This window comes from Periplaneta americana, chromosome 8 (assembly GCF_040183065.1).
Source record: "Periplaneta americana isolate PAMFEO1 chromosome 8, P.americana_PAMFEO1_priV1, whole genome shotgun sequence".
Classification (NCBI taxonomy): Eukaryota; Metazoa; Arthropoda; class Insecta; order Blattodea; family Blattidae; genus Periplaneta; species Periplaneta americana.
The window spans coordinates 113,471,439-113,495,956 of record NC_091124.1 but is presented as its reverse complement, the minus strand read 5'-3'; the positions used below and the strand labels follow the sequence as shown (position 1 = coordinate 113,495,956).

Sequence of the window (24,518 nt, the reverse complement as noted above, 5' to 3'; positions counted from 1 at the left end):
CTTCGAAGTTCTGTTAAAGAAATGCTTTTCCACCTGACTGATATTTCAAATAGCATGCTGTACACTAGTACAAAGATAAAAGGATTTCACTTAATATGCACTTCGTGGGAAACTTTGTAACACTGTAATATCTATCATTAATCAAAGCAGATAATCCACATGTTAGCACAATGAGATAGATGTTGAACTCAAATCGTCGTGTGATTCCCTCTACCTTTCTTACTCCAACAACTTTACTAATGCTGCAACTCGAAATTTTCGAGAACTGCGGTGTCGTGAATATGAATCATTAAAGACCCTTTCAGAACGAGGAAAAGATGTTGACATGTAGGGCAAAGTAACAGCCGCCAACAGTTGAATTGCCAACAAAAAGGGGCTCTCAACTAGTAAATGGATATCTAGTCTGAAAATGACAGTAAATTTAGCAGATGTTCGTTCTGTTCCCAGCAGATCTCTTGATGGTGCCTGGCAAGCATGGCTGCTCAGAGATCAAAACTTTAACACATGTCTTAAAATTCTGTGAACATGGATTATTCTTGAGTAACTCTAGAAATCATCTTAGAAAATCCAAAATTGCTGTCACATGAAGAAATAAAGGCTGGACAGTAGAAGAAGAAATCCCCTGTCTAGCTGAAAATGGGTCAACGAGATGAGTAGACATTTTAGCATACAATACTGACATTTTAGCATACGGCGGGAGTAACTATGACTCTCTGTCATAGTGGCCGTTTGCGTGTCATAACACTCGGCATGCTACTCCCGCCAAAAGCAACATGGCCCATCAGTCTGAGTAGCGCATTGTCGCTACGTATCAGCAGGGGATTACCAGAGGGGCGTTGCAAGGGGGTGTAGTACATCTATTACTGCATTCCTCTTGACTTTTACTTGGATACCTAGACCCGCTAGGGAACTCCGCCTGCGTCGCAGGTCCGTACCAAGCAACTGCGGAATGGCAGCTCGTAAGGCCTGGGGCGGCCGCGGGAGGTTGACCCCCATGTACCTGAAGCTTTTTCCCGGGATGCCACCAAACACCTGTAAGGGGCCCGACTTCGGTTGGGTGGCATTGCCATTCGGCCAGGGAAGGCAGCCCCCGGGGCGACAAGGATGCGGTGTTAATTGGTCACCAGGTCGCCGGGAGTTTTGGAGGCATCATTGTGGACCCAATGATATGTTTTGAAGTAGAATGTCATCAATCAGCAGAGGTCCACCATGACAAGAAGTCGATCTATGAGTCTACAGGTAACTATTTCTAGCTGAAATATTCCTTAATCCACATTAAGGTATTTGGTTTGCTCATAGGTGTTTGAGGGACTATTCCAGCTTTTTTCGAAGAATTTCGACAGCAATATGCTCTGCCTACATCTCTGAGAGATGACATTATGATAACTATGTTAAAACAATCCTGTCAAATCCTAATTAATTACATGAAGCCACATTAATGCCATTGTAATTTTTCATGCCCTTTTCTTTGTTTCTTTTTTTATTATTCATTACTCATGTTTACATATGTATATTTTGTTGCGAGTATACTGAATCCATAAGGGCTACCCTCAATGGGAGGCAATTTGTAAATAAGTAAAATAATATTACAAGATTTAGGAAGAAACAGAACAGCGTTCAAGACTACAACACGTGACGTGACAGCTGACGATAAACAGAGAATTCCTTTATTCCCAGTCTTAAGCTGTTGGAGCATCTCTATCAGGTCATACCAAAGAATCAATATAAATGTGTATAATTTAATTTATATTAGATTTTTTACCCCTTGACTGCTGTACACCTATTTTTTTTAATATGACTTGAGAAACTATATCTCACAATTTCAGAACATATTATATTAATTCTTATTTTATACACAGAATACAGATACAATATAAACTCGCAATGTCATTTTTTTAACATAAAGACTAATATTCTGAGAGACATCTACCAGTTTTTTAGAAATTAACGGATTGTTATTACCACAACGCATAACATACTACATTGGCATTGTGATTATACAGTTAGAATTTCGCAGTAACATATTTTCGGACATGAACAACAATATTTTGAGAGACGTATATTTTAGAATTAATACCGGTACAGTGTTATTTTCAGTCAGCTTATGTACATTCACATACTACATTAGCAACATGACAAAAGTACCATTGAATTGTTTTTTGATGTGTGAAAACCATTTTTTTCCCCTACTTCTTTGTATAAAATATAGTTGAGAATGTGAAAAACACAGAGTTTTTAAGTTAATGTCTGCAACTTTGAGTGGCTATCTTTGAGCTTAATTTTAATATGGCCATTACAAATGCTAGTCGCACTGAAATTGCTGTTACTTAAAATCGAAAAGCATGTTAGTGGGTATTATAGGAATGCGTGAGATAAAAGCATCTCCTTTCATTCTGCAAGTTAATATTGTCACTTTTATTAAGTTTTGCATGAGTTTTTTCACACCAATTCTTGTTCCATTGCATAATTTTGGTGGACCAATATTTTGCAATAGTACTACTGGAGATTCAATAATGAGTATTAAATTATATGGTAACAATCCTTGTGGTTTCAAAGAATTCAAGAATACAGTTAGATAAAACACAGTCTGCTCACTACCTACAACTGCATTCAGAAATTCATAATACGGTCGTGGACTCTGTAAAAATACTTATTCCATGAATTATCTAGTTTTAGCCTTCATGATGTATATCAATAATGTTATTTAATTTCGTGTTATAATTTCCATGGCCTCGTGAAAGTCGATGTTGAATACAACAGACAATAATAGAGAACAATTGACTACAGAAGATTGCATTTTAATATTATACGTGAATGTTTGGTCATTTTTTTTTTATTAATTTAACGTCCATTTGCACAATTTTAATGTAGCCTATGTTTTTCTCTTGGTTATGAAGGTTAAATGTGCAAACTTTGATACATATCGGTTAAAGCATGTAGATTTGTATAAAGAACATACAAACACACATACCCACATTCACTTTTATATATTAAGATGTTGAAGACAATGATGCAAAATATAAATGTAGAGATTTTCACGAAAATACACGTTTTCAGTACCTCTAACAAAAAAAAAAAAATCATTCTTGGCATGCTCTCTGTGTACAGAAATTTTTCTTATACTACTGGACTGATTTTATCCATATTCAATACTAGCAATTAATTTAACTAGAAAAAAAAATGGTTTATTTAACGACGCTCGCAACTGCAGAGGTTACATCAGCATCGCCGGTGTGCCAGAATTTTTGTCCCACAGGAGTTCTTTTACATGCCAGTAAATCTACTGACATGAGCCTGTCGCATTTAAACACACTTAAATGCCATCGACCTCGGCCGGGATTGAACCTGCAACCTCGAGCATAGAAGGCCAACGCTATACGAACTGCGCTACTGTGGGCGACTTTTTAACTAGAAATTATGTAAACAATATAAATAATCGTTTTTACTAAAAAATCACTGGGCAACAGTCAAAATGTTACAGAAAGCAAACAGATTACTGCATGGTGGAAACATAGTAAAGGTGTGGGACTGCGCATGCTGTTGCGATAACGGCCGAGGCATGTGACATCATCTTTACTGCAGACAGTGATTGCAGCTCATTGCGTTGAGTACATTTTCTTTAATAAACATAAATATATTGCAGGATATGCTGCATCAAAACATATGGAGCAATACCCGAATCTTGGAATTCCCACAAAATTGTCAACTTCTGCTAATCAAAAAGACTGGATTACTACAGTGTCCCGTGGAAACTTAATTCTCCCTTCTAAGGATCTGCAATTGGTTGCCATGCTTGTAGACAGTATATTCTCAGATGTGCACGGAGATTCTGTTTCTCATGAGAAATTTATAATAAAAAAGACTGTAAATTTGGTTAATTCTGCCATGAAAAACGAAGCAGAAATCAGTTCTCCTCTTCTGCCAGACGTAATTACGACATTGGTTAGAACAAGAACATTTATTAGAATTAAAGAAATTAATAAAATAATAAAAATGTCTGGAATTTCAAAGAGAAATGTTATAAAGAAAATGAAAAAGATTGCATAAGAATAAGTATTTACTTAACAGAGTGGGATTTATAATGGTGAAATTATATTATGTCGTGTGTGGAATAATAAGGTAAATAATGTAGTAGACTATATTATGTCTCCAATAGCCTGCATATGGGTCTGTCCACGAGAAAGTGTCCTGTTTTCGTGAAAAGTAAAAGTATGAATGTTGGATCTTACTTCAATTAAAATTGAAGTCAAGGCATTGAAGTTAATATTCTTGGCACTATAAGTGATTATATTATCTTATTTATATAGGTTTTCATGCATATATGCCAAGATGAAATAATATCGAAAAAATCCCTAAATAAGGTATATATTTGCAAGATTATTGAACATAAAAGTTTTGTAGTATTGAATAATTTTTTCACAGTAATCAGTTCTTGACATCTTTGACTGTGGTTTATCAGACAGGATTTCTTATTTCGTCACCAATTATTAAGAAAAATTGTATCCTTAATTGAGATCATCTTCTTTGTCCGGATACTAACGAAATTTTAGAAAAATTACAATAAAATCCTGTAGACTGCAGCCATCTCCAGGACACGTCTAAATCTGCTAGTGTTACTGTTGCTCTAGAGGTGGGAATAGCTGTCAAGGTTTTAATATCCCTTAGTGCATCACAAAATAGTTCTCTATTGTGTCCAGATACTAACACAACAACTGATCCTTGAAACCATTTTGTTACCTGCAGTGCAAGTTTCTGTTTCTGTGGTGACTTATGCATTGGTCGAAGTAAATTCGCAGAATTACGTCCCTCACAAGTAAATACATACCGTGACATTCCTCACAATGTGTGTGTTTGTTGGTACCACGAGAACTTCGAAAATCTACAAGTTTTGGTTTCACAATATCTTTCTAGTTTGTCCACTCCATTGTTTGTGATCCAAGTGATAACTGTATGAATTACAATTGTGCTGTGTGTAAATCAAAGTTTATCACTCTGAAGATTTCCTGAATGACGAAAAATGTAGCCTTCAAGTGCAGTATCGCCAGTGGAGAATGGTTGACAAGCGGTATGAAGACATTCATTGGAGGAAGGATTAAATGATGCCATTGATGAATTGAAAGAGCAGTTACCATTCTTCATGAATCACATTTTTAATCAAGAGCAATCACAAAGATGCTTTAAGACTATCAGGAATATGTCTTAAGTGAAAATGTTGTGATGCAAGTGGATTTCGCAGAGAACTATTCTTGCAACTATCAAGATGAGAATACAATCTGCACATTGGTCGAATCGCCAAACAGCGCTGTTTACTGCTATGGTATGGTATGGAAAAGATACATGGAACAGTTATGTAGTAGTTTCTGACAACATATCACATGATAGATATTGTGTTGACACGTTTCTGCGAGCTATACTGAGCAACCATGGCGAAAAGAATCTTCTGTTCAAATATCTGCGTGTATTATCAGATGGAGCTGCATCACAGTTCAAACATAAATACAATTTTGCCTATATTACTCCTTTGAAAGATGATTTCAATCTGAAAAGTCTCAAACGGACATTTTTTTTCTGCATCATCTCACGGGAAAGGTGCTGTAGATGGTATTGGAGCAGTGGCAAAGCTCCATGTTTGGAACAACGTACGCTCGCAGAAAACATTGCTTCGTAATGCTACTTCCATGAATTCTGCAAAAATCTCACTATTTCTACTATTTCTGTGCCATTAACTAAAACTGAATATTGTAAGACGAACCTTGATCAAAAGTAGGAAACCATAATTACAGTTAAAGGTACACAAAAAATTTACCAGGTGACTGCTCTTTCCCCTTATGTTATTGGATTTAAATATCATTCAGTGGACTCAGAAACTAATCTGAAGGTTGTAAATATGAGAATCTAAAATATTGAAAGGAATAAGGGAAGAACAGAATGTATCATTTCAAGTTTGGTCACATTCATTTAAATTCAAAATTGTTTATAACTATTTTGGTTAATTATTGTCTTTCTTGCACATAATAAATTTTCTGTAATTCCAAAGGCTGATTTAAAGATTTACTGAAGTTTAGTGTCAACACGAACATTATTTACTGCATTTGTTTTCGGGTATTAATATTTGTACTGATACTAACGTCCAGATACTAACAAGCGGAACTTTGTAGCTATTAATATTTCACAATAATGCAATTATTGGAAGATAAAATAAATATGCTTAATTATAAAACAGATGTTGTATAAGTGTTCCCTGATAATGAAAACATTAATAAATTATTACAATGAGGAGAGATTTCACCGTAATTTATGTACCACTTTATCTTACTAAGTTCCTTGTCCAGATACTAACGGAAGATACGTGTGTGTTTTATTCAATATACAAGTGGGAAAATGTTAATAAAAGAACTAAAAATACAAGATGGATAAATAGTTAACAGATTCATACCAGAAACTTTGTTGTTTAATTTATATACTGTATGTGATATCAAGTTTTGTAATTGAAATATCTGAGAAATGTCCGGATACTAATGCTGGACAGACCCATATATAAAAATATTTGTTTACTATAATGACAAATTATTTCAAGAAATTCATATACATATGTTAATGAAGGTTCAAAAGTATTTGAATTCATGTACAAAATAATGTATGTTATAAATAACTGTATAGCTCTAAGTATGTATATATTTATTACACATTGTATTGTAATTATTATAAAACCACGTGTATATTACAGAAGGCAATATTATTAATGACACACTGCCATATCACATTGTTTCTTGAAACTTGAGTTTAATATGTATTAGATCATAATTTTATTACGTTATCATTTCAAGGTAGTTCCTATTGTACTTGAATTCATGTGTAATATAATTTGTGTGATATATGGGCCTAATTTTGTGCATATTTGTAGCATAATGTATTATAATTATTATAAAAGTACGTGTATATTACAGAAGGCAATTATTAACGTTGCACTACCATATTACATTATTTCTTGACTCTTGAATTTAATTTATTGTTCACTATTTTATAATGTTATCACTTCAAGGTAGACCCTATTATAGCCTATACTGTATACACAAACCATGAGTTTTATTTATTCATTTAAATCTATGGACGCAGATCTAACCATCAACAATCTGTTATGTTGACTGTGTCATTCGAGTGCGGCCTGCAGTAAAGGTGACGTCATGCGCAGACTGAACGAAAACCCGCACAGCTTGTCCCACACCTCTACTATGTTTCCACCATGGATTACTATACTTATGAGATTGTAATATGCTCCTTTGCTGACAAAATGTCGTCTTGAAAACTGGGGTCATATTATACTTGATAGTATATTATATTCGCATGCAAACACTCAGACTCGAACAAATTTAACTTAATGCTCTATTTATGCTATGAGATATGGTGAGAAACCACAGATGAACCTTGCGGGTTCGTGTCCTGTCATCTTTTACGCACTTTTCATTTGTAATTTCATATCCATTTTTGACAACAATCATTATTAATACAAATATTATTTTTAACTATGGTAAAGACTTAATGATTCTTTTTTTCTTTTATTTTGACATTTAATGTAAGCCTATACAATCTTTGACAATCTCATGTCTTTACATAAACCAAAAGAATTTACAAATAATTCCTAATGAAAGAGTGGCATGACGTTAGTTAGTCATTGTCAATCAATGTTCTGCCTTCAACCCAGGCCTTTTGGCTGGAAGTTTCAGTTCTGATACTGCAAGAGAGGATGAATGTGATGTATAGCTAAAGCCTAGATCATAGAAGTATCAGATGAGTCAAGCCTGTACTAATTTCGGCAGCATGTGGAAAATAAGAGATGCTATGCGCCACCACCGTCGAGAAATGAACTTGCGATAACAAACACTAGATGACAGAGTACCTGAAAAGTGCATAGAGTAATACGACTGTGGGAATACTTTACGTCATGCCATCTGCAAATTTCTTTCTCATTGTAATGTGAGGTTATGTTACAATAAGACTGTGATGTGTCGCTAAATTGTAGCATACAGAAGCCTGTTTTATCCAAATTTTTCAACACACACAGATGACATTTTGGTACATGGCTGATATAATGTTGTTTGCGTTCAATATATAATCTGTCATCATTTGATGTATGATATCTAAATTGTTTTTAATTTTCAGTATACGAATACCTCACTAGCAACAATTATCACAAAATACTAAAAAGAGCAGATTTGTTTGCATTTGTTGAATGCACATCATTATGCTCACGAAAATGCACTAATTTATTTTGTGTGCACAAGATTAGAATTTTGGAATATGAAGGAAAAGCAGGTATCAGTCTTCTGAAATTTATCCGAAAGGGGAAGAATTACAACCCCCTCCCCCAACATGTTTTCATTTCATAGGTGTATTATATGATGTGATATGGAAGCAGATAAATAATAACTGTACGTTTCTCATCCACATTAAATTCAACATGTTCAGAATGTAGGCCTAATATATTGCTTCATGTACACAGCTGGCAGTGTTTTTTACGAATAAGCGGTCATACTAATCATTTTCTTTTCATCTGAACTATTGCTACAATATGCGTTTGTGTTTTTATTTGCTCTGTATGTTGTTAAATAACTACTGAACATCGTCTCTGGTTATCAAACTGTTCTAGTATTCGTTTCATATCAGACTAGCAGTACTGAATTATGTCCATAACGTGGGCGAGATATTATCAGGCTGCAAAATTCGCTCTGAATGCATTTTTTTACACAATTTTCTAATTTTCAGCAGATTTACGATACCCTGTGCAGTTTCTCTGCCGATGCAAAGTTAATTGCAATATACGGTAATTCTGTTATTTTTCTAGACACTTTTATATCCATTCTCATAAACGTACTGATTTAGATTCTTTACCCTACTGTAGGTACTTTGCTCTCTAGTTGTTTGTAACGACTACTAGTAGGCAACCTCAATCCCTCCTGACCACCTCCCTTACGAATTTCTTTCTCACTTTAATCAAATTTCCTTTATACTGGTCTTTAAATTATTGAAAATAGTACTGAGTTAGTTACGGTGATTTCTGAAGTGAAAATCGTTCAACTTATAATTTTTGTAGCCTTTCCTTGTCCTTAATTGGAAATCTGAGCAACTTCATATTACGACAATATTTCTTCCTTCTTCTGCAGTTAACATAATCACAGATGGACATTCTGAATGAATAGTTTGTTATACAGAGACCTTTGAGACAATACTGACACTTGAAGTTCTTTATATAATTCATCTATAAGGGCTAACTAGTGCTGAGGTAGTTTCCTTCATACTCGGGTTATTCACCTTGCATACAGAGTCTGTAACAAGTTAGGTTTGGACAGCGCTGTCATGGTAATTTATTTCTTGGCCATACATCCCATATCTCTATCTCCCTCCCTCTCTCTCTCTCTCTCTCTCTCTCTCTCTCTCTCTCTCTCCCTCTCTCTCCCCCCTCTCCTTCTCCCTCTCAAGTTTGATTTAAAGAATACATCATGTAGCATCACCGTAGATGCACACTTGTCTCGAATCTTGGAGTGTATATTTGCAACACTTCTTGTTGTTCAACCATTATTTTATGTAATTCTGGATTCCAGTGCTGAAGAGGTGATAATTTTTGTTTATGAACGTCAAACAAACAGTAGGAACAACAAGAGATGATCTAAGATCTGTACAGATCTCCATGTACAAAACTTAGGCACCCATATGCCATATGGCTCCATGCAGACAAAATTTTTATTTCCCCATACGATTTATTAAAAAAAATTGTAGTTCCATACGATGTATGGCCCCATATGGTCTCCATGACAGCACTGGGGTAGGTTAGTTTAGGTATTTTACACCTTGCATATACAATCAACTGCATCTCCACAAAAAAAAAAAAAAAAAAAAAAAAAAAATGCCTTATAAATTGAATGGTTTTCACTTCAGAAATCACAGGAACCACTTCAGCACTACCTTTCACCCAGGTAAGTAGTTAGCAGTTAATCATTTCAAAGCTCTTGTTATATTATGAAATAGCATCACACAATGCTGCCAAAATAAATGTTCCCAGCGTTAAGATTACAGAATGTAAATTTCACTTAGGAAGAGTATATCAAACCAGCAGCTGCAACACAAAACATCTGAAACTCGAAAGTGGTTAAAAATTTTAATATTTCGTTCTTTCTTATTTACCAACATCAGAAGTATCAGATTTTTTGCAGAGCTAATATTAGAGGCCCCTCCTATTGGTGAATGTTTTGAATATTATTATATTCTGGAGAACTACATTGACACATCAACCTTCCCTCCCCCCACCTGAATTCTGGGCTGAAGCATGACAATTTCGAAATGTACAAACTACAGACGCGGCAGAATGTTAATACAATGGTCTTCAGCAAGAATTTTATAAGACATATTCATGGTCATATATGTATTAAAGTAATACTACATGTGAAGTACCTACTAAAAATGCGAGAAATAGAAATGGGAAGGACAACAAAAAAAAGTGGAATGGACAAACACTAAGAAACTAGTCATCTTGAATCATGATAATATCTCTGAAAAATATTGAAGTGCAAGAGGTCAGATGACTTTATTGTCAAACGCCTGGCATTAGAAAACAACAACTTTTTTTGAAACTTGACGAAATTTTATTGTACCTTAATTCAATTTATTAAGGTTCAATTATCTTTAAAAACAATGAGACGACTCTTGGTCGTCGTAAGTTAAAGTTCTACTGCGCAGTTCACTTGATATCGACGTAGTCAGGAAGACATATGGTCGTGCATGCGTAGGCCTATTTTCATCCTACTTCAAAGTGCACACTAGTGCAAAATGTTATCAGTTGTCTGTGTATTTCTGGTGTAGATATCTTTTACGTCCTCGATCGTTTACCTTTAAAAAAAGATTTAAATATACCATGTAACACGAAAGTCATTCGCCAAAGTGCAAAAAGAATATTACTTTTGAAATGGCAAATGTAGACATATGGCACAGACAGTAAGGAACATTGTAAGGACCACGACAAAGACAACAAAGTCCACGACAAGGACAAAGATCAGAACCATGGTTACATACAAGAAACATGACAAACACCATGACAAGGATTATGCCACGACATAGACCACCATAAGGATTAAAAGGACCAGGACCACGAAAAGGGCTATTAGAAAGACAACAAGGACCGTGATAAGGACTAAAATCAGGACCATGATAATATACTACAAGGAACACGACAAACACCGCAACAAGGATTACGATAAATGCCAGGACATAGACCATGATAAGGACTTCGAAATTTACCAAGATAAGGACTATGACAGAGACAACAAATACTTATTAAGGACCATGACAAAAGCAACAAGGAGGACAATAAGGGCTATTACAATGCCAACAATGACCACAATAAAGACAATATAGATCATGATAAGGGACATGTCAAAGACAACAAGGACCACGACAAAAATAATGATCACGATAAGGATCATGACAAGGAAAACAAGAACCAATATAAGAAACACGATATGGATAAAGACAAGGGTCACGATAATAATTACGAATTAGACCACGATAAGAATAAGGTTCATGATAAGAGTCACAACATGAACCATGATAAGGACCAAGACTATGATAAGGATCATAACCAAGACAACAAATACCACGATAAGGAAAATTATAAGGACCACAACAAAGACAAGGATTACAATAAGAAACATGACAAAGACAACAGTGATCACGATAAGAACCGTGGCAAAGACAACAAGGATCATTACAAGATCTACGGCAACGATCACTATAAGGACCATGACATGGACCACGGAATAATCACCATAAGGACTTCATCAAAGGCAAAGACGATGTTAAGCCATGACAACAACAAAAAACGACAAGGACGATGATAAGAATAACGACATGGGTCACGACAAACACTATGATAAGTATCACGATAAAAACCATGATAAACACTACGATAAGGTTCATAAAGATCAAGACAGCGATTTGGATAAGGACAAATCACGATAGGGATAAGGACAAAGACTACAATAGGGGTCACGGCATAGTCCACGACACACACCACAAGTTTCAGGATGTTAAGAACCATAACATGAACCACTTTAAGGCAGGGGCGTATTTTGCGGGCTACCAGGGCTACCGGCGGTAGCCCAAGGAAATTACAAAAGAAAAAGTTTATAATATAACATAATGTAATAATTTTATATTATTAGTTTTATCATAGTAATTAAAATTAAAGTAATTGTTAGATATATTTTGTGTAATAATAGGGTCAGCGGTAGCCCAAACCCTTTAACCAGTATACGCCACTGCTTTAAGGACCGCGACACTGACTATAATAAGGATCACGGCAAGGAATATGATAAGGACCAAGACCATGAAAAAGACAAGGAGTAAGATAAGGGCTATTACAATGACAACAAAGATCACGGCAAAGGCAACAATGATCATGATAAAAAACATTACAAAAAGAATGAGGATCATGAAAATGACTATGCCAGAAACAACAAGGATCAATGTAAGAAGCGTCACATAGACAAAGACGAGAACCACGATAATAAATCGCAACATGGACCACGATAAGAACCATAACAAAAACAGAAAGAATGATAAGGACCATTATAATGACAACTAGGGCCATGACAAAGACAACAATGTTCACGATAAAAAGAAAATGACAAAAGCAATAATTATCACAGTAAGGACAATGTTAGAGACAACTAGGACCAATATGTTGTTGTCTAATGCCTTGCATCTGGCAATGAAGCCATGAGCAGACTAGGACCAATATATAAGGCCGCGAAATGGACAAAGAGAGAGACGACTATAAGAATCACAACATGGACCACAATAAGGACCAAGGCCATGATAGGAACATGACAAAAACAAGATAGAAAAAGGCCATTACAATGAAAACAAGCATTGTGATAAGGACCCCAACAAAGCAGAGAATAACCATAACAGAGAAACAATGACCACAATAACGACCATAGCAAAGACATCAAAGATCACTATAAGGACCTCGATAAGGACAAGGTCCACGACAAATATCATGACATGGACCATGACATGCACCACGACAATGATCGCAATTAGACACCATGGCTTGGACAACAATAATGACCATGACAAGTATTACAAGAAAAAGAAACAACGACCATTATAGGACCACGAAATGGACGAACACAAAGATAAGAATAACAATGACTGCAGTAAGGATCAGGACATGCTTCATGATATGGATAATAATCAGGACTACAACATGGATACAACAAGGACCATGACAAGCATTATGACAAGCACCAAGGTCACGATTAAAACCATGACAAAGACAACAAAGACCATGATTAGGACTACAACAAAAGCAACAAGATGACGATAAGAATCACAAGAAAAACGACAAGAACTACGATAATGATGACAACATGGACAACGGAAAGCACCAAGACAAGAATTACAATAACGATTATGATATGGTTCACGACTACGAATACGAAAGAACCACAATAAGGACCAAAACCATGATAAGTACCATGACAAATACAACAAGAATTGTTACAAGAACCACGACAAGGACAAAGACCAGAAGAAGGATCACGAAGAAGACAGCCACTTAAGGCCACGATTTCACAACATAGCTCAGGTCACAAAATATCATTGCTTCTCTGTACCGGATGCAAATGCCTGCTGTGGGATCTAAATTCTGGACTGCTGCTAATGTCACTGTCTAGTCTCGGTAGCTCATAAGAGTACGGTAGTATGTCGGTTCCACTGTACAACCGAAATGTCTCCTGTTTTTTAATGCCTTATAGTACAGACGTGGACAAATTATTAGCAAAATGTACGATTTTTGTGATACATTTTTACAAAATGTGACTTTTCAATTTAGACGACTGTTAACATGTTTTTGATTATAGTACTCAGAAGCATGTAAAAATATCAACTGCAGTCAAAATTGAAAAGTCAAATTTTGTATAATTATACAATAAAATAGTGAGTTTTGCTAATAATTTGTCCACGTCTGTATATAGTTCATAAATATTATTGACTACTTAAACATTCAAGATTTTGCAAAAGATACTGTAATTCGTTATTTAACAGATGCATTTTATAATTGAAGAGCTTGCGGGAAAAACAATGAATGTCACATTTCTATTAAGGATTACATCATGATCTAATTGAGTCTATAACTGCAAGATGTAGTGCTGTTCCTATAGAAAATAAAGGAAAGGATTACTGTATTCATGGTGATAATTCTCCTTTTTACCATTTTTCATAAGAACAACATTAAATTTCGCAGTAATCCATTGAATTGGTTAATGACATCAACCTTAAGAAAACTGTGACATTCATCGTTTTTCCCGCAAACTCTTCAATTAGTATTAGGCCTAATATATTTAATTAGTTAATAAATGCAACAGTGCTTTTTCATTCAATCATAACATGAATAAAATTTAATGCACATTAAATTAAACACTATTGCAAATACGTAGATAAAATAGTTAAAATCAACTGAAGGGATGAGAACGAAATAGTCCAAAGCCACACTTTTAACAAAAACTGTTTTATACTAGTGCATTTCTTACACATATGGGAAAGCTACTAATAAAATATTGCAATAATTACTCAACAAATGGCATAGGCCTAAAGACTAAACCCTTGGAAAAGTTTGTCTGATTGGCTTAGGAATATTTTTAACGTCATTCTAATTGTTAGTTTATACTGTTTTATATATATATATATATATAGATATATATATATATATATATATATATATATATATATGGTGTAAATGCATTCATTAGATTAACTTTATAATATTATAATTTGTAATTTTGTATTATTTGCGATCATTAACACTTAATCTCAGGTCTTTGTAAAACTATATTTCAATGTTATTTAGCTATTTAAAGAAAAAAAAAATCGTTGTATAGACTAAGAACCGAACTCGCACTCTTTTACACAACACACATAAGTCTTACCGTCTGACCTATTGAAACGACAAGAAAGCTTTGCTTTCTGTACAGAGTGTCAATCTAGTCATGAAAGTCCAATGTCGATTTAACTACACGATTTATATTTATCTATTATTTACGTCATATTACCATATTTTTTGCAGTTTTTGAAGTGAATTTCGGAACGATGCTCGTAACAAACCAAATAGTCTGAATTTAAGTAACTCAATATTCGTTATCTTGTGTATCAGTGCTCTGGTCTCCGATCATGCGCAGTTCTTTACATCTGAGACTTTGGAATATTCAATCCTCTCATTATTTTCTAGGGAAACTGTACAATAAAATTCAAAATAATAACTGCAGGTCATTTTAAAATAAATCTGTTGGATGTAAATTATTTCTTAATTTATTAGCACCATAAAGGTATTGTTACAAGCGATAGAATGAATAATTTTTACCTTAATTTAATGTAGGATGATTATTTCGGGAATTGTTATGCTTTAAATAGTAAGGATATTTTAATACTTTTTTTAAAATATAAATTTGGAATATGTTTCCAGTCAGTCTTAAAAAGAGTAATTCAGAGAGACAGAGGCCTCAGCATATTTATTGACACATGCCAAAATTATTAAATATGAAAAAAAGAGTTCTTGCACTAACATACTGTTTATAAAGTAACCAAATCTTAAGAAAATAATATATGTACCGGTATTATACATAAAGGAACTGCACACACTGTATTCTTCACCTGACATAATTAGGAATATTAAATCCAGACGTTTGAGATGGGCAGGGCATGTAGCACGTATGGACGAATCCAGAAATGCATATAGAGTGTTAGTTGGGAGGCCGGAGGAAAAAAGACCTTTAGGGAGGCCAAGACGTAGATGGGAAGATAATATTAAAATGGATTTGAGGGAGGTGGGATATGATGATAGAGAATGGATTAATTTTGCTCAGGATAGGGACCAATGGCGGGCTTATGTGAGGGCGGCAATGAACCTCCGGGTTCCTTAAAAGCCAGTAAGCAAGTAAGTATTATATATAAAGGCATAGGAGTGAATATAGAAACATGACAAAATAAATACAATGCAGCATGGAAGCTAATTTAACTCTTTATCGAGTATTGTTGATGAGATGTGTTATGAAGGTATACCGAATCATATAATATAAATATATAAAGAAGACGAATATTAATAAATTAATTTCAATGTATGTAGTATCAAAACTGAAAGTGGTAACTAGTCTATGAATGAGGTCTTAACAAGTATAAATAAAATAGACTCTTGACAATAGACACACATTTGGCTTCAGTAATAACTAGGACTTTAAGGAATTTATGGTGGCTCACCTGTCAGGCAAAACTCTGAATAGTCAGCATTGTCGAACTATAGAAGCGCAATTAAAAAGTCTTTCTTTTTCTCCACCCATTACATATGATTGCTTTTTTCAAGTCCTGGTAATAACATTATTAAATTAATCATCCCGCATATTTGGATGGTGCCTTTCTTTGTTTCTGACATAATTTTTTAGAGTTTCTCTTTTACGCTTCAAAAGAGAAATACAACTTTGAGTGGACAATGAACGTGTTACTCTAATGGAATTCTAGGAGCCACAGATGCCTCTTATTTTTTGTTGCAGATAACATCATGCTATTCGATAATTATACATGCACCTTTCTAATAAAATTGGCATATATTTCACTGGTCTCAGAAGTAAAATTAAATGTATAATAGCTTCTCTGTGCAAAATATTTACTGAAAATTATTGTAGGATATAAATAGAAATGTCACTTCTCAGGCAAGGTTATTTGTGGATGACTGTATAATATATAGAAAAAATTAGTGATAAATCTTATATCACCGCCTTGCAAAACTATCTTGACATTATTGAAAACTGGACTACAACAAATAAAATTAAAATCAATGTGAGCAAAAGTAAATCAACATGTATCCTTCTGTAAAATACAAAAATAAATTCGTCTTGCATACCAATTAAATGGATCACCAGTGCCACAAGTAAACACTTAGGTACTGTATACATTTTAGTAACAAACTGGTTGAAAAAAGTCACTAATATTACAAGGATAGCCTGGAAAGCACTACATTTCTTTATGCTTATTCTTAAAAAAGCTAACCGAAAGCCAAAAGAACTAATGTGCATAACCAGAGCCTTCTTTATTTACAAGCCGGGGCCATACGTCGACAACACTGTAATTAACTGTCACCCGGAGGCTGACCATACAGTACACGTGTTTGTGCAAGTGCCGATTTTCAATGTAAATTAATGTTACAATATAAGTGTGTGTCGATGGAATTATGTTTACTGTCGTACCAAACGTTAATTGTTGATGTATTATAAACTAAATGCGTGTTGGTGATAAAAAAACAAGACAATAAATGAAAATAAAATGGTTGCAGTTTTGGGAACTTTTACGGTTATGGATGACAAAGTAATTGACTATTCTATTAAATATTAAATATTGTATAGCCACATTTTTATATTCTTATTTGTGGTTTGTGTGTATCAGAATTCTAGTCAAATTGTTGGGTCTCACCTGCTATATCAATAAAGTTACGCCGTTGGTTTTCAAAGTCATTGTAAACAGCTGTTTTGCGATCCCATAAATGTTGCAGTTTTGTTGTAGATTCGGAATGCCTGCTATACATCAAAACTATCTCTAATTTGTAGATGCATATAATCACTGTTGGTTTCGTATTTACAGGATTTAAAGTCCACTGAGTTTACGCTAATTGATACATACATGTACTTAATAGATAATATTGCGTTTTGTTACGTATTATGTTGAAGGGATGTGTTTTCATTTTTTCATAGATTGTTTTACTTGGCTTAACTGTATTTACATCCTCATACTTTTATTATAATAGGAATATCAATAGTTTCTTCTGTTTACATTTTATTTTAGGCCTATTTGCATAATTCACGTTCTTAGCTTGTTTTCTGTAGTTATATTTATTTAAAATTATATTTTAAAAAGTTTATAACAAATAATTTAGGATAACAGTATTGTTATGGTGACTGGCCAGGTTCAAACTAAAACTGGCTTCCTGGACATCTGAAATATTTGTAGAAAAGCACGACATAATCACATGAAATTAAAATGCATACGATATCCTACACCTTTCATGTCAGAGGTGAAACAACATTAAGCGGCAAAACATTGTCAATTTACTAGCCACATAATGATTAATTGATTGGAATAGGGTATTGCGAAAGTACGTCATTATTTTATTTATCCGAAAGAAGCTCACTGAGAACATTTCCTTTGGAATCACACAATGTATCTATCACCTTTAGAAAAACTGTCATTTGAAAAATGTTTTATGCATACTACAGAATCTTTCTGGGGTTCCCAATTGCCTCTTTTTATATTTCTCACCCACTTCTGCCTTTGTTCAGGATCAACAGGAAATCTAAATGTAGTGACATAACCATCTGTTTTGGTATTGTAGTTGCTACGACACATAGGCACACAGCACTTTCTAGGCATCTGAAATATTTGCAGAAAAACACGATAGATAATTGCATAAGATAATATTAAAATATATCCTAACCTTTCACAGATGAAACACCATTAAGTCGCAAAACATTGTCAATTTGCTAGCCGCAAATTTGTTAACTGAATGGAACTTACGAATACTGCGTAGGAACTTACGTCTTTATTGCATTATTGATTTTATTATTTTCGGTGCAAGGAATATCTTTTTTATTTATTTATTTATTTATTTACCTTCGTACTATCAATAAAAAACATATTTTTTTTTGTAATTATTTTAAGTGGCAGCCTTTGTATGTAAGTAGCCTACTTACGCCTTATTCTGAAGTATAGCTAATTGATTGCAATAAAACACTATTTTCGAACCCGTAATAATTTACATCACTACTCTGAATCTTGATCTTACCTTTGTGCATGAAGTAATATTGAAAAAATACGCGTTACGTATAACGAAAGCAATGAGCAAACACAATATCACTATGGATAAATATATAATCCATGATATCACTCTAAAATCTCCCGCCTCCACTCTGCATTGCCAAACCTACCCATGCCCCGGCTTGTAACTAAAGAAGGCTCTGGCATAACCCTTGTTTGGTCTACTGCTGTGGAGTAACAGTAGGCACATCTGACCATGAAATGAGTGGGTCCGGGTTCAAATCCTGATTGGGGCAAGTTACCTGGTTGAGGTTTTTTCCGAGGTTTTCCGCAATTGTAAAGCGAATGTCATGTAATCTATGGCTAAACTGAATATTTACATATCATAATTCATTACTGTCTTAATCACCATTATCATAAAAATCCTGCACATGCAATATGGCCTAGACATTAAAGTGTGTATAAAAAAACTTAATAAAAAAATTGGGTAGGGTTATCAGAGATACAGTCACAAGTTTTATGCGTGAATACGTTTCTTGGGATGGGGTGCTGAATATAAGATATCCATTGATTATACACCCACTCTCATTTGTGTTGCATATGCCTTGACATTGTAAATTTTCCCTCTTCATTCAACTTCACTGGCAAATTTGTCCAATTTAACTTATCAACTGCTGATTGTTACTGAATTGAGATTGTAACCTGGTTCGATACGAATTGTTTGACACCATTATGAACATTCTATCACTTCACAATGAGTTACACTGCCTTGGCTGCTCCATGACCCGCCAATTTGTGCCTCAGATTCCCTTATCCCGCATACTGCTAGGTGATGTTAACTGCTCAAAATCAAGGTCATGGATATATTGGGCCTTCGTCTGTCAATCGCCATTTACTTAATTGGAATTGTGTACCTTAAAAACTGTAGGCGCAACAAAACCAACCCGGAAATGTGTTTTAAAATTCCGTAGGGTACTTAATATAAAGAGTGTCCCAACAAGAATGTCAGATTTAATAATGTGAATAAATGCAACAAAAACAGATAACAAAGGAGAATAGTAGTGCCGCCAGCCCAACAATAACAAGATATTGTTGAGACATTGTGTCACTGTCTTATTGTTGGTTTAGTGGCACTGTTATCTATCCTGTTATCTATTTTGTTGCATTTATTACCCTTATTAAATCCAGCGTTCTTGTTGGGACACCCTTTATTAATTTGTATGTCTTGATCCCATTATCATCTCAAATTTAGACTTGGAACATAGTTAACACATTAAATGATACATCAGATATGTATATATTTTTTACATAATTTTTAATAATATTTATTTTTCAAAAATATGTTGAATGACCTTGAAAAGTTTAACAAAATTTTCAGGTCATGATATATATACTTCGAAAATTCACTTCATAAGTTTTCCAATGTCCTATAACTGTGATTTTAATGGTTTTGAAAATATATAACACTTTTAACACTGGTCAATGCATCAAATTTTGACATATTAACCTATTTTCAAAGAATGATACCTTGAAACCCAGTCACTAAATAAGTCTAAAAACCACTATTTCTATATACAATTACATCTTCTACATATGGAATAATTTTTGTAAAAACAAAAAATACAAAGGTTGAGAATTACATTTTTTGTGACGATTTTATATGGTATGACCTACACAAATAAATTTTCAAATGTAATATAACTCTGTAACTGAAATAAAAAAAGAGACTTAAATTACACAAAACGAAACTTGGCTTTTAAAAAAAATATAGGAAAAATAAGGCATATTATGGGTTGGGACAGATATATTAAATAATAGTTAGAATTCAATCCTCACCACAAATAATTTAAAAGTTGGGAAAATCAGGTGACAGGATGGAATACTCATTGTTTTTAACAGTCAGTTATGAACATCACTACTGTATTCAAAAGTGATTGTCCATATATTACTTTCACTCTAATGGTATCCTTTACAGTTGAAAACTACAAGTCATATACATTTTACTGCAAATAACTAGTGCCTTTTCATATTTCTACCATTTTTAAAAACTAATTTTCACATGTGGCGAATATATTTGAAGTGACTACAATATACCAAAAGCTATATTATAGAAATAATAACAAAATGCTAACAGATAGTAGAGATATAGCAAACGCATTTAATAAACACTACTCAAACTCTCACAGATTACATCCCAATATAAAAAAAAAACTGACAAATTTATCAAAAGAGAATTACATAAAAATAATAAAAACAATATTACTAGTAATATCACACAACCTGAAATATTTCATCAAAATTTTTCTTCCAAAGAATTAACTATAGCTATACAAAATTTAAAAACCAAAAAATCTCCTGGCCCTGACAACATTCATTCCGAATTTTTGAAACATCGGGGGTAAAAGCCAAGTCTGTACTTTTATCCATTTTCAATTTATCATGGAACACCTCAATTTCTGCAGCTTGGAAAAAAGCAATCATTTTACAAATTCACAAAAAAAAAGGGAAACCTGCTCATGATGTTAATAGTTATCGACCAATAGCACTATTAAGCATGATAGCAAAAACCATGGAGTCCATGATCTCCAACAGATTAACTTGGTATTTAGAATCCCAAAATCTTTTATCACCAAAACAAGCCAGCTTTCTACAACTACACTCTACCAATGAACAAGTCATACATCTCAGCCAAGAAATAAATGACAGTTTTAACAACAAAGAAGATACCTTGGCAATATTTATTGACTTTCAGTTAGCATATGACTCTGTTTGGAGAAATAAATTATTACTGAAACTCCAGAAATTAGGTATCTCCAGCAATATGTTCAGATGGATATCAGAATTCCTTAGTCAAAGATTCATTGCCACTAAATTCAATAACTCACTTTCTAGTTACAGACAAACATATCAAGGTCTACCTCAGAGGACTGTCCTCAGCACAACTTTATTCAATATTTATATAAATAACTTACCCTCCCTATTAGAGGAATCAAACATGAGAAAGCACAATTTGCAGATGATATAGTTTTGTGGACTTCCGGATCTTACAGACATAGAGACAAAATTCAAAATTATGCTCTTAAAATTCTAAATCAACTACATGAATGGAATACATCAAATTCGATGACACTCAATTTAAGCAAAAGTAACTACCAAATATTTTCACTTGGTAAAAAAGAAAGAGAATTCAATATCCAATACAATGGCCAACATCTTCCTAGGATTTATGAATCCAAATATCTTGGAGTTATTTTCGATAGTAAGTTAACATGGAGCAACCATTTGAAATATATTTCTGAAAAAGCTCGTAAAAGATTCTCCTTTCTAAAAAGACTAGCAGGAGAGAAATGGGGATGCTCTAGGAATACTTTGAACACTACATACAAAATTTTTATACAGCCAGTGCTGACATACTGCAGAGAAATTTTAATTACTTCACCTTTCATAAAAGAAATAGAATATGCTCAAAACCAAGCTCTCAGGCTCATTACTGGTGGAAACAAAACAACTCCAATAGATTCTATGAGATTCCTCACTAATATTAACAGCATCAAAATGACAATAGAAGAAAAAGCACTGATTCAATATAAAAAACTTATCAGATGACCAGGAAACAATTGGCATTCATACAGTCCTCTCTGTAGATTGAAATCTCAAAAAAGTTTTATATCCATGGTTCAGGAATTAAAACAGAAAATCAATATCCCGAATTTAAAAGAAAACTTACAAATTAAACCAAACCCTTTAACTCTATTAAATATAGAATATAATCTAAATTTAACAGAAGAAATACTGAAATCAGAAGTAAACACTGAAATAATGAAACAATTGTTTTTAGAGACCATTAATATTAGGTACCCTCCACAAAACTGGCTTCATTTATATACAGACGGATCCTTGATCTCCAGAGAACAAGGTGTCGGTGCAGGTGTTACGTGCTGTCTCTTCTCGCTTTATAGATCTCTTGGATATGGAACAACAAGTTTTGATGGAGAAATCATTGCAATAAGTGAAAGTCTCAGAAATCTTCTATGCCACATCAATAAATTTAAGAATGCAGTTATACTGAAAGACTCCAAAGCAGCTATTCTATCAATAGTCTCTAAACACACACCTTTATCTCAAACAGCAGAAATAACTAAAATGCTCTCACAATTAATAACACTGAATAAAAGAATTGTATTCCAATGGATACCATCCCATTTTGGAATCCTGGCAAACGAAAATGTGAATGCTTTAGCAAAGAAGGGCAGCACTGCTACTTACAGACCTGTTACTAAATCTACGTATTACTCTGCGAAAAGATTTATTAAATCTACATACTTAGACTTCAACAAACAAAATTTGATAACACAATCTCAAGGGGAAAAAATGGAACTCTCTGCATCATAATCCACAGTTAATTTCCGATTTACCACGAAAATCGTCTGTAGCTGCATTTAGATTGGCAACAGGCCATGATTGTTTGGCCAAACACCTGCATGGAATTGGAATATATCAGTCCCCTAACCGCCCATTGTGCAACTCAAACCAAGAATTGGATTCGGAACACCTCAAAATCTGTGTTTCAGTGGCTGACCATGATAATAACTTTGAAAAATATTGGAGTGCAAGAGGTCAAATGACTTTAATGTCAAATGCCTGGCATTAGAAAACAACAACATTATAGAAATAATGTACTTAAACATGCAATTAATAATTGAGGCCACAGTTAAAAATAATAAGGAACAGTGTTATTTGAGAAAAAGTAATACTACAAAGGCTTGTGGAGTATTGTTCAATGTCATATACTGGTTATGATTTGAAATGCTTAGAGGTCCCATGGCACTTATCCTAATTGCAGCCTGAAATGTGAAAATCTAAATTTCGGGAAAAAAAAGGCACTCATAAGGTATGTACTTGATCTCCAATGCTCAGAACCACACACAAACATGTTTAGAACATAAATCACTCATCATAAAAAAAAATATATAACAATGGTATGAGTCATTCCTATGCAAAACTGTGTGCCTTACCACAAGAGACATTTGAATGATCACCTATTCAAGGTCTAAGAGAAGGACTTTGGTAACACAAAGAAGTAAAATATCAATGTAATAGGAACAAAAACACACATATTTCAATGTTGTGATTATATTGCTACATTTCCCATCAACAGTGTCACAAAAACTCTGCTTAAAATAATTACGATACCTGAACAACAAACTTTTTTCTAATGACCTGAATATGTTGCAGAGTTATTCAGTCTTCAATGTGCAAGTGTGGAATTTCAAAGAAGCAGTCAAAACGAAGTGGAACTGAACAATATGCACATATGACTAAAACCATAAGTACATTGGAAATAATGACTAAGATCATAAGTACACTGGAAATAAACCAAATTGAAAATTAATTTTAAATTATGTGACTAACAAAAGGCAATGAGTGACGATTAGCTAACAAGCTACATATTTGTTTTCAAGACATACATGGTACTTTTGGACCAAATGTTTCCAGAAACTCCAAGCAACATGTCCACGAAACATTCATGTGGAGACCAGCAAAAGTGAAAAAATGATGAAAGAGCATATGAAAAGTTTGGTGAACATGCAAGTGAGAAGAGCCAATTGCTGTGTGATTTCCTGTCAAACCACACAGTTCATACTCTTTTAGATGAATCTTTTCTGAAC

At 33.9% G+C, this 24,518-nt stretch overlaps 1 protein-coding gene across 10 annotated transcripts in view; it reads right to left on the bottom strand.

Annotated features, from left to right (window-relative positions):
- sws (patatin like phospholipase domain containing sws) overlaps positions 1-24,518 on the bottom strand; it is a 414,790-nt gene that overhangs the window by 269,006 nt on the left and 121,266 nt on the right. The window lies entirely within an intron of this gene.